The 12051-nt window shown below is 40.9% G+C and overlaps 1 protein-coding gene across 7 annotated transcripts in view; it reads left to right on the top strand.

Moving 5' to 3' along the window:
- Nucleotides 1-1055: 1055 nt before the first annotated feature.
- The window catches only part of tab2 (TGF-beta activated kinase 1 (MAP3K7) binding protein 2), a 42708-nt gene continuing 31712 nt past the window's right edge, over nucleotides 1056-12051 (top strand). For 3 of the 7 annotated variants that reach the window (XM_071478420.1, XM_071478416.1, XM_071478417.1), the window contains exon 1: nucleotides 1087-1437. The gene's annotated coding sequence lies outside the window, so the exon portion shown is untranslated. Of the gene's footprint in view, nucleotides 1438-12051 lie in introns of all 7 variants that reach the window. The other 4 variants (XM_071478421.1, XM_071478422.1, XM_071478419.1 and 1 more) reach the window with 4 other exon arrangements.

The raw sequence follows: 12051 nt of genomic DNA, 5'->3' as shown, positions 1-12051 counted from the left end.
TCAGTAGGAGCTCAGTGGTGCTCTCGCAGTGGCAGTCAGCACCACTTAGACCCACAGTTGCCGCTGAGCTATGGTCACATGGAACATGCACTTTGAGTCAGAGAACACAAGTGACTGAACTTTAAAAACGACAGCAACATGCAACACGCTCATGTTTTACGGACCTACGTGGACAGTAAGGATTTGATATAGGAGGAGGAAAACAGAGGGAAAAGCTCTGAAGTGGTTTGTTGGACACAGCACTATTTGCAGTTGTATGACGTGCGTCGGTTTTTTTTTTTGGGTAGAGACATGCTCATATCCAACACAAGGTGCCAATAAGTGATAGAAAGAAGCTGTTCTCTCTGCAGCCCTACTTTGTGACTTACCTGGATAAGACATGTGCCACACTGGCTGGTCTGTGAAGGTGTGAACCAAACACAATGCAAAGGGGAAAGAGAACTAAAACAGATGTGTCAGGCCTTCAATGGACAAGATACTATAGGGAAACAATCTGTCTTGTCATTTTCCTGCAGAGAGAGAATTGACCACAGTCAACTGCACCAGAATCTGGTGTGAATTGACACTCAACCAAAAAATGCAGTTTTACAGTAAAGGGAAACTGAATCATTTTAAAATGTTGGTAATGTTGGTATTTAATGAACAGAATGTTCATTAATGTGTTGCTTGTTAGCGATTGAAACAAACTACTGAATCTTCAATCCCCTGCCAATGTGTCCTTGTGCAATGCAATGAATGCCCAGCTATGGGCCTGTTGTTCTGTAGCTGACCTCCGACCCCCAACCTCCCTATAAATCAAGGTAAGATAAGAGGAGAACTAATATATTTTTGACATCGGTTTCACTGCCTAATTTTAAATGACTCAGACCAAAACTTACATCGACACCCATATCCCATCATCCCAGCGACATTAAAAATGAACCGAGTCTTGTTTCTTCTGTCCTCGCTTGCGTCTCCTGGAGCTCAGCCCATCAGAAATCACAACTTTCTCCTCCCTCCCTCAGAACTACTTCGGCAAACTGAGAAAAAAAACGAAAAACAACTCTCGCGATAGTAGCGTGCTTATGCAGCCGCCATATTCTGTGACAGTATTTTGATTCGTATCTGCTGGAACTGGGGAAAAAGAGAAAAGTGAAGTGCTGTCGAGGGGAGGGGGGGGGCTGAAGAAGCGGAGCTGTCAAAAAGGTATTCCCGAGTCTCTGTCCAACGGCGGAGGGCTGAGGCTCGGTATCCCTCCTCTAACGCTATTTCGAGGACACACAAGGCCCGGGGCCTCGGTGCAGTTGGCTCTTCGTCTCCCTGGCAGTAGCTGGATCCCTCTCGGCTTCTCTTCTCCCAGCTCCGCGGCCCTCTGGAGGTCCGGTGGCGGTCTCGGGTGTTGAAGGCGGCCCGGGGAGCGGCGGCGGCAGCCGAGACGGGAAAGTAAGGAACATTAAGGTAGGCTTTTGTCAGTAAGCAACAGCCGAGACAAACCCGTTTTAATAGCGTTACTGTGAAATGTAAAAGCATTTCAGTCGTGTGCGATAAGCGCTGTTGTAAACGGCCACATGCTGTTTGAAAGAAAAACTTCTTAGATATGGAAAAAGTTTTTGTCTACAGCAGGCAGCTAGCTCAGTTAGCTAACTTGAAGTGTTGGGAGGCTGCTCTTGTCTCGGCCGAGTTACAAAGCACTTTCTTAAGTTTAAAACACATTCATCAACTCTCCCATGTCTCCCTAAGATTTATATCCGTAAATAGAAATTTTGGGTCTTTTTATTTTAGCATAACACTGACTGACGCTACATGGTGTGTAGCCCATGTTGGGCTACTTTTTCCATTGAGCTCTTAGTTGAAACGTCGCAGGGCTAGTCGTGGATGGAAACGTTAAATCATAAAATTGTAGCTTCACTTAATGCCATACACGGAGCATGTTATTTCTAACACGACTCAAATTGCTATAACACTGAGACTACTTTGTGTAACATGGAAACGTTTTTATAAGTTGTATCCCAGCTAGCTAGCAAGTTTGGTACAGTCCTGTACTTTTCTTAGTGAGAAAATGCAAATAGAGCTTCCAGGACATAAACATTGACTTGGATTTTAGTGTTGCACAACTGCAGTCAAGTTAAACTAAATGGGACACACAATATTCAAGACTATGAATGATTATTATTCAATAACTGAGCTGATAAGGGGGTCACTTCACCTCTTTGGTAACTTCATATCTCTAACGTTGACCCTCATGGATCAGATGTTCCTGATTTGTGTTCCTGAGTTGTGAGTGAAACTGATAAAGCTAATGCATCTGAGCCTTTGTCAGCCAAAGTGACACCTCAGTTGTTGTTTGTATTCTTGATAGAGTGAAGATGAGAGATGTTTATCCTGAGATAACCTGACCTGTCATGATACTGTCTTTTCTGTCCTGTTTTTTATTTGTGTGAAGCCACAATATGTTGTAGGATGAGCTGGGAGCCACAGGTCACAACATTTGTCTAAATTTGAAAGTTGCTGGAGACATACAAGGGGTTTCAAAGTTTGCTGGAATATATGATTCAGTATTTTTTTTTAAAAAAAAGATCTGTTTATATGTTCACAGAAGATCTCAAGATATTCTCTGTGCTTTCCCTTTACATGTTGGTTATTTTCATGCAGTCCAAATTGTATTTAATCATGGTGATTGTAACCAAATGTGACATGAACAGTACTGTGTGATGATGGGTCAGTTTTTTTTTAAATGCAGTGTGTGGTTATAAAGCCTCTTTCAATTTGTGTTTGGCCATTTGTGGTGGTCTACTTGGCCTCTGGGTGTGTTAGAGAGTGTGTGTTTCTCCATGTTGTATCACTTAGGCTAGTCTTCATATTAACACCAGCCACCAGTGAAATGATGCGAAATGTTGGTTGTGGCTGGAAAGTCTGCCAGCTATACAAGCCAGTTTGGCAGGTAATTGGCCTGCGTCCAGTTAGTGTTTTTATTCTAACACAGGCAGCAAAGAAATGGACTTGCCCTATGGATTCCCAAATTCCATCTACTTTGTTTTACTATGGTGTGGACAGAAATCACACATTCGTCACACAACCTTCCCAGCTGTAGTTTTTATAATCCAGGCTTCTTGTTTTACTGTGTACCCTCAGAATCACTCCTCTGTTGGCCTCTAAACACCTCCAATCTAAACTGTGTTGTCATAGCTAGATTGTAAGAGTGTATATCATTCATTAGCAGCTTGTGCCTTTCTTGACTTGCAGTCAACATTGCACTTCCTGACCAATAAGCTGCCATGGCCAACTGTTTATAGGTGCAGACCCCTAACTGAAACCATGTGTGCCTGTAGCTGGGCAAATATGTTGCTAGGAGGCCTTGCTGATTTGCCACTCTTTGGGGACTCAGCAACAAATGCTCAGAGCTTGTATGATAAATGCTAAATCAAGATTTTGGTGAGGAGCACGTGCTTGTACAGAATGACAGGCTGCTAATTGCTTTGTTTAGATGTCATTAGGCACATGCTAGCAAGCTAAATCAACATAATGCACAATGTTATGTGACTAATGCACAGATTACAGATCTAAACTTGGAGTGTTTTACCTAAGTTGCTTCAATGTTTGTTGATGGAGGTGAAGAATTAGGCTCACTTGTGTTTGCTTTTTTACAATAAACAAGCAGGACTAACACTTGTGCTTGAGAACTTTTACAACAAGCTGAGTTTGTGGCATGTTATCGCGAGGTCTGTGTCAATACTTAAATCTTCTTTCCTGAAAAACCTGTTTCCTGATTTATCATTTGCAGTTTGCACAACTTATCACTAGAGTGCAAAGGGTGGGGGTGTGTAGTTTGTTCCCTATTCACAAGGGGAAGGATAATTACTGCATATGACTGGATGGAGCGCAAATGCATGTTGTTTGGATCGACAGTTCAGCCAGTTTAACCCAGGAAATGATATGGGTTTACCTCTTGCTTTTTCTGTGCATCAGAACAGATTTTCCTTAAGAGGCTGCAAACTCTGAACTTGTGTAGCTATAATTTGATATATGTTCTTTCAGGCAGCTCTGTGCTCAATGACCTGTCCACATAGGTTTATTATTCAGTGTGTGTCCTTTAACTCCAAGTAAAAGTGTCAGTTTAAGACCTATAATGCCAAATGGGAATTGAGTAGGGAAGGGAAGGATCCATCACATTATGCCCATAGCAGCAGACTCAGGAAGAGGGCTTGGTGTTTTTAACCCTCCCCCACTACAGTGTGTGGTTGTCAGGAAGAGAGGCTCTTATTGGAGCCCCCTCCCCCTATTGAGCTCTCCTGACTTCTCCGCTGTAAATGGAGTCCTCCATTACACATGCTGCTCATGGTCCTCTCCAGTTCAAGGGTTAAATTGTATGCATTGAGGCTTACGCTTAACACTCCAATACACCTCTAGCTGTTGCCTGCTCACTGCGTACTCATTTTGCAGTGTGCATTATCACAAGTACAAGTGCTATTCATGCACAGTTATAATAGTATTTGCACAAGATCATTTGAGGTTTGTGTACCTGTAACACTTTGTTTTCGTGCAGGATTGGGTCTTAGTCTGACACGATGAAATTGTATCTTTTTTTTTTTTTTTTTTTTGGCCTCTTGGAGGCAGAAAAAGTCCTTCGTAAGGTGACAAGCCTGCAGCTTGGACAAACAATGACTTTGTCATTACCTGGTTACACATCGATTATGCACTGCACGGGCATTCATTTGGAGTTGTGTTTCTGGCCGCTTGATACATGCAAGTCAACCCCTGAGAATATTGCTTGTCTCTCTTGACCTGTTGAGTCAGTAATTTATTCTGTCCGTGCTAACTGCCGGTGGGCGAGTGTTTGGTTGATTATAAATTGTTTGCTGAAAATATGTTCCTGCTCCTCAAAACAGGGTTGAGGAGGGAGGAAACTGAGCCACTGGGCTAAATCAGGCTAAAAATCTCCACAAAGCTGAAGAGTTGGATGACAATTTTGACATGAATTTGACACTATGATCAACCCCTTTTGGATATTGTGCTAAATTAATACAGGTCATACTTATTCAATACCTTACTAGTTAGGATGGATATCAGCACTGATCTCACATTCTTGTTTGTTTCGATTCAAATTCTGAGGATTCAGTTATATCAGATAAATACCAGTGTTGTTTGAAGTGCTTCAGGCTAAACTGTAAACACATTTCCCAGTTATGAAACTCTGGGTCATGCATTCATTGCAAAATTACTAAGACGTGATACATCTATATATTTCTTAAGCCTACATGTGCAGTACAGTTGAGCAAGAGTAAGAAAAAACCTGAACCACTTACAAGGGTGTCATCATTATGCAGGTTTTAGTAAATGAATGCTATCCCATTCAGTAGCAGATGTCTCAGCGACGTAAAAACATCAAGTTTTATGATCACTGTGAACACAGACAGGGCAGAAACTAGACATCAGTCTGACAGCTGTTGGCTAGTATGAGCGATGTGACAGGGACTGACTGAGGCTATGTCCACACTACTACATTTTCATTTTAAAGCACATCTCTCTTCCGACTATCAGCCTCAATTACCAGCGATGAAAGCAACATGAATGTTGAATTACAAGTGTCTGACCTTGTTGTTTTTGCTAGCAGCTGTTGTGTAGTTGAATTCTGCATTTTAACGCTACAACTGTCTTTGCCGTTCCTCGTTCATAGTAATTTGTGCGACTAGTCAACTGCAGAGTAGACTATCTGCTTCCTGTTTACACTGGCTCAGGCATGCTCAGTGTACATGAATGGTCAACAGGCAGAGTGAATCTTGGCTCTTAACTTTATTTGAACAATTTGTTGTACACACACAACATTCACAAAGACTAACGTTAGCTTGTTCAGGCTAACAAAGTGACAGTTCGTAAGGTGAACTGGGTGCTACAGTCATTGCTGTCCAGTCTGTCAGAATAAAACACTCAGTTTAAATGAATATTTTCATACCACTGTTCTGTCACCTGTTAAAAGTAAACTACTGCTTGCACACTGACAATATGGAGGTTTTTTCATATGTGTGTGTTTTGGTTTGTGTGTACGTGCATGCACATGGGCGTGTGTGTTAGCACACTGTGTGTGCAGCAGCCTCTGTTGTTTTTTTGTTTTTTGCTGTGGTATCAAATTTGGTATCGAGAATTGATACTGACTACCAAATTTCTGATATCATGACATCCTTAATGAAGACACATGAAGTTTAGCTAATGTCTGATAGAAATATCAAGTGTTAGATCATAAACATATGGATTGTTGTTGTTGTTCTCATTCCATTAAGCTATTGCTATTTAGCTAAAATGGACCTATTTCAAAACATGTTTACAGTCTTCCATTTACTTGCTCTGGAAAATAAAGAGAAGTGACAGTAACAGTTACTGTTATAGTTGCTGGGGCACATGAATGTTTCTCCTGAGCTCTAACTGCTTCAGTTTGTTGTCATTTATGGAATTTCTTAGTTACATTTACATTTGAATGTAGTCTCGGTTCTCATGATATGGCTGTTTGAGACATTGCTCACTTAGATGAAGAATTGGAGGGTCTATTCTCATGACACTAATGAATCATTTAGTCATAAAATTAATTTTAAAAAGACATTTTAAACATAACAAAACGTCCCAGTAATTTTGATGGGCTGTGGCGCAGCCTGGGCTCATTGTGGCATTGGATGATAATTTGTGTGTTCTTTTGCTGCTGTTGCCTGATCTCTTAGGGTTTTGGAACTCTCAATTTGTAAAAACAAAAAACATATTTTCATTTAGACGTTAAAATTATTGCAAAACTTCAGTTATCTTTACCGCACTGTGCAGTTCACGTGGAAGTTGCTTTAGGCAGCTTTATTGTCATCAGCTGGTTATTGCAACGCTGTGCACATGAGATGCATTTTCACTTCTTTGACCCTTTGTAGTCATGCTTTTCATGCACCATGCACTTTGCAGTCAAAGGTATCACTATAGCTTACCTTGTCATTGTCTCTCTCATTACATGCATCAGTAAACAGCAGAAGAGTGAACCACATCCTATAGAGAGACTGAGACTGTGTGCTGAGCCCTCCCCCATCCCTGTACCCTTGACCTGTGCTCTGGGTTTCATCTCTGCTTTTCTTTTCCTCTAAAGTCAGTGCCCCAGTTTCCCTAAACTGGCACAAGGGATGTCCCCATTACATTTTTTGCCATCGATACCGAACCTCAATGAGTGTGATCAGTCGATCCGTGGCTGATAACGTACTTTTTTTTTTGTGTTGTTATTTGCGCTATTTGATAGATTCCCCGCTCCCCTACTCCAATAGAACCCTGTGACCTGTGGTCATGCGATAGAAAACAGCTGATTTTTCTGTTAAAAGTTCCACACAGCCCGACATGTTGTTTTGGCGGCCTGTTGCATGGGAGGCAGGACTTCACTAGACATTGGTGACTAGAATCATTATTTTCTATATCATTGTATTTTTAATGAAAATCGGCCCATCAATCGGGGCATCACCAACTCACACCTCCTCTGTCACAAGCTGAATAGACCATGAGCTACTTTGGTGGGTGTAATTCCTCAAGACTGTTTTTAAAACTTAGTACACTGTTATCACTGTCTTGATTCACATTTGCACAGGCACACACATGTACACTTGGGAGTGGTCCTGTAAAACCACCATCTTTCCAGGGAGCAGTATGAGTGGAGCAGTAGAGGTTGAAATGCCCAGTTTACCTGAGGGTTGGGGAACTTACCTGGCAGCCTTCTGATCCTGTCTCCTGAACACCACGGCATTAATGCTCCATATTTATTAGAAATATTCAGGACAAAAGGTTCTTACAAAAATGGGCTGTCATTAGTGAATTAGAATAAAAATTTTGACATGCACCTGTCCTTAAATCTACAATGGAATAATACAGAGATGATTCACTCATGAATTGTGGTGGATATTTTTAATTTCTGACTGAAAGCCATTGGAATACTTCTCTCTACATTTGTTGATTATACTTGGATGTTTGTGAATGTACTGTAAATCATAACTTGAAATGTGCTTGTTGTTTGCAGTAACTCAGTAGTTTCAGTGATGGATGTTAGAAAAAGAGATCAACAAGGAAGTGTGTAGCAAGGAAGAATCACAGACTGAAAGTGCTAATGTGGAAAAAAGGTTAACCCCATTTTTACCAATGTTTACAGGTTGGTGAATTGTTCAGCTGAATAAATTAACTCAAAATAGAAGTCCCGTGTAATGGCTCTTGTAAATCAGACTCAAACATGGTGGAATAATTAAAGAGAAGGTTTTCATGCTAATGAAGTGTTTTTCAAGTTTCCTTTACAGAAACTCAGCTATGAAATAGGATAGTAGTGCAACCATCAATTAAAGGAGCATAGTAGAGCTCCTCCGCTGACTCCCTTTGGATGTACCATTTAAACTAATTGGAACCAGAGCTGCTGGTGTGTTAAACAGGCATGTTTGAAAAGACAGCAGTGGAGCTCTTGAGACGCTTCAACATTGTTAGCGGGATCAGTGTTTTGCTTCAAGTGTTCATTACCACCCTTGTTTCTCTTTATGATTTATTGGACAATAGAAGCAGCAGACCAGAAGAATTAGGTTGCTCTTTGTTCTGAATGACAAAATGTCCTGTCACAACAGCATCGTGTTAACTTGTTGAGCCCATAGAAAACTTGTTTACTTCCTGTTGTCAGACGTAAGGCTTCAGTGTGATTCACTTTCTCATGAATCAGGTGCAAGAATCAACAGTTATTCAGAAACTGAATGTAACTGTTGTGTTTTGTCTTACAATCAGAATTTTTCCTTTTTTTTAAGTCACCTTGAAAACGTTTGGAAAGTAAAATTTTCTTGTGTGTGTTGGCAGTCCCTGTGTACAAATGTATCACTTTTCCAAATAGTGCATATCTCATTTACAAATGATTATTTAGAGTTAATGTGCTCTCATGGTTTATCAGTAAAAGGTCAGGCTGCCAGCTGCATCACATTCCTCCACACCAGTTAATAGCTGTTTTGAATTTTCAAGCAGAAAACATTTCTCAGATTTCAAACTGGCTCTGTGTGACTTTTCCTGGACCCACTTGCAGTGTAAACCAGTGCTTTGACAAACAGGCGTTCAAATATTAACTATAATTACAAGTATCCTTTCACTTGGTCATTGACTTTTTCTTATATCCACAAATCCACTGACCTTTCTAGTGTTACATGTAAAAGCACTGCTGTTCCAACATGAGCTGCTTTTTGAAAGCAACCACTGAGGGACAGCATACAGGAAGATGGTTCAGTGGTTATCTTTGGCCTCTGTACTCCTCAGAGTTGTGCAGACCACAGCCTCTGCAGTGGTATGTGTGTGTGTGTGTGACACAAACACTTCCTCTCATCGTGCATTGCTCTGAGAAACACCTCAGTCTGCATTTTCACATTTGGCCTCCACTGCTTACTTTTACATGTTAGTGGCTGCAAGTCTCGTGGTGAGACAGAGAAAAGCACAGTCATGTACCTGGTCATCCCATTTCTTCTCTATGATACCTGAACATTTCTCTGAGTCATGAGATGAGGGACAATACCAAGTATATGTTCACCATAATACTTACATACTTTTGCTTTACATTTTCAATGCATTGAGTACTTTAACAGTGTAGTGTTAATCCCTTTATTTCAACAATATAGTATTAGTACCTTTACTCAGCAGTGTGGTGTCAGTACTTTTACTTCCTCCACCACTGTTACTAACATGAAGACTAATGGTTTTGGTTATGTAACATGTTGTAGTTACCTGCTGTGTTTTTGTAATTGTTTATTTTTATAATTCTCTTAATTCTCTATTTCTTGTTCATTCAGGAGATGTACAGCTTTGTTATTTATTTTATGTTTTTTTAAATGGCAAACTTTTTACACATGAAATATTTTTTCATGTGTGACAAATTTCAAATGGAATAATTACTCGCTTGCAGACCGAAAGGTGCAAGAATCCTTCTGTTTTTGTTCCTTTAAGATTCATTGTAACTGATGATGATAAAATTATGATGATAACAATATTTATAATTATTTAACTGAGCGTTAAAAAAAAAAGTTGATATTTTGTCTTGACTTTCTGTTCACCTTTGGTTTAAGAGGGTTAAGGTTGCTGGAGGCTTTTCTTTCAATGAACGTGACCAGTTGTCAGCCTGTCTCTCCTCTGCTCGTGTGTGGGGAGGGGCTAAGACACATGGCGAAGCAGAAAGCACAGAAGAGAAATCCCACTGTAAATGACAGCAAAACACAGTTGAAAGTCTCACTCTGAGCTGAAATGAAACGAGTGCGCATAAGTTACACACACAAAATATTTTCTATATTTAATTTTTTGGTTTCTTGGGATTGGTGCTGATTATTTGCTTTTCATTTTTTTATGTTGTTTTTGGGTTTCTGTCCATTAAAAAGCATCTACAAACTCCCGGTACAGGTAACTGCAAGAATGTTGGCCTGGTTTGATGTGGTCTGCAGTTACCCATTACTTCCTCTTTCTGTCTTTTCTCTGCTCTGAAATGAAAGACTGCACACTGCACTGCACTTAAAGCTTTCTACAGTGGCACATACATTGGCTCAGTTTTCAGTAGCAGCTGGTTACATTATCTGAGAACAACTCTTCTCAAAATTATAACTATTTTTTAGGGATGCCCCAATCACGTTGTTTTGCCACTGATACCGATCCTCCATGGCTGATACAGATCATTTTTTGTGTTTTGCATTCTTCAAACAAGACGCACACATTTTAAATTGCACAACTGCCGTCTAAAGCCTGACCTTTCTTGCTTTCCTTTATGCAAACTCATCAATTGCATCATATGAAATCTGCCCAGCACTTGCATAGATAATACTGATACTGTGCAGAGATAGATGTGCACTATTTGATATATTCCCCCACTCCAGTGGGGTCAAACTACTCCCCCCCTCCTCATCTCCCATCACCTCAGAGTGAGAGAGGAGACCTTCTCAGAGAGTGCCTGCTCCAACCCACACGGTGACATGATGTCATTGGCGTGATGTGCAAATGAGCGATAGAAAACAGATCTGGCAAATTCTTTTTCTCTGTGAGTGCCCTTGCCGCCTCCTGACAAGATGTTGCTCTGGGCGGCTGCCCATGTCACCCACATCTAAATCCACCATTGAGACGGTGTATGATGCATCAGTGTCACACAAATGTTCCACATGGCCCACATGTTGTTTTGTTTTGGTGGCCCGTCGCGCTGGAGGCGGGACTGCAGTTCACAACACACAGTGCTTCTCACAGCTGCAGACACCAGAGTATAAACCACAGGTGATCAGCGGCCGATCAATCCCCACTATTTTCCTAATTTAGTGTCTCGTTAGCCATTAGACATCTGTCAACATGTTGATGTTCTGACCCATGTATACTCAGTCATACATGAGTACTCAGTAATTGTTACCACTGACTACTCGGTACTCGTTTGAACTTGGTCTTCATTTTGGTCTCAACTACACACCTGTAAAGTTTTGTGTCTTGCAGGTTGCAATACTATCACAGTGACAAAATCTGTCCACAGACATATAAACACCTGCCAAAGTACTCAAAACCTCCTCTGTGGTAGTTCCTGCTACAGTAGGTGTGTCCAGGAGCACATTTTGCCATGATGAACACATAGACAGACTCACAAGGTGAAAACAATACTGGCCGTGCTGTCATGGCTGGTAAACATTAGATGTGGCTGGAATAAATCCTGCATTGTTTTAGGTCAAGTCTGAGTGAAAAATTCTGAAAATGCTAACATATCAAAGCCCCACACTGAAATGTTTCACCACATTATGACAAGAACCAGAGAGAAAACTAGCAGATTAAAATTGTCTGCATTTATACCAAGACTTGGTGGTAAAAACTAGACTCACCCACAAAACAAAAAAACATATCTTCTCACTTGCCTCAGTGTGTCGAGCCATGCACATAGTTTTGAATTGATTTGGCCAGATATCCACTGCTAAGTTTTTTATGCCTTTGTTATAGTTGCAGTGATGGAGAGACAGGAAAGTTGGGGAGAGAGAGAGGGGATGACATGCAGCAAAGGGCCACAGGTTGGATTTGAACCCTGGGCCACTGCGGTTAGGACTAAGC

Source organism: Trachinotus anak, unplaced genomic scaffold (genome assembly GCF_046630095.1).
Source record: "Trachinotus anak isolate AG129_WGS33_773 ecotype Australia unplaced genomic scaffold, CSIRO_AGI_Tana_v1 ptg000005l, whole genome shotgun sequence".
In the NCBI taxonomy this organism is placed as follows: domain Eukaryota; kingdom Metazoa; phylum Chordata; class Actinopteri; order Carangiformes; family Carangidae; genus Trachinotus; species Trachinotus anak.
The sequence above is the reverse complement of the archived record's forward strand: the minus strand, read 5'-3'. Positions and strand labels throughout refer to the sequence as shown.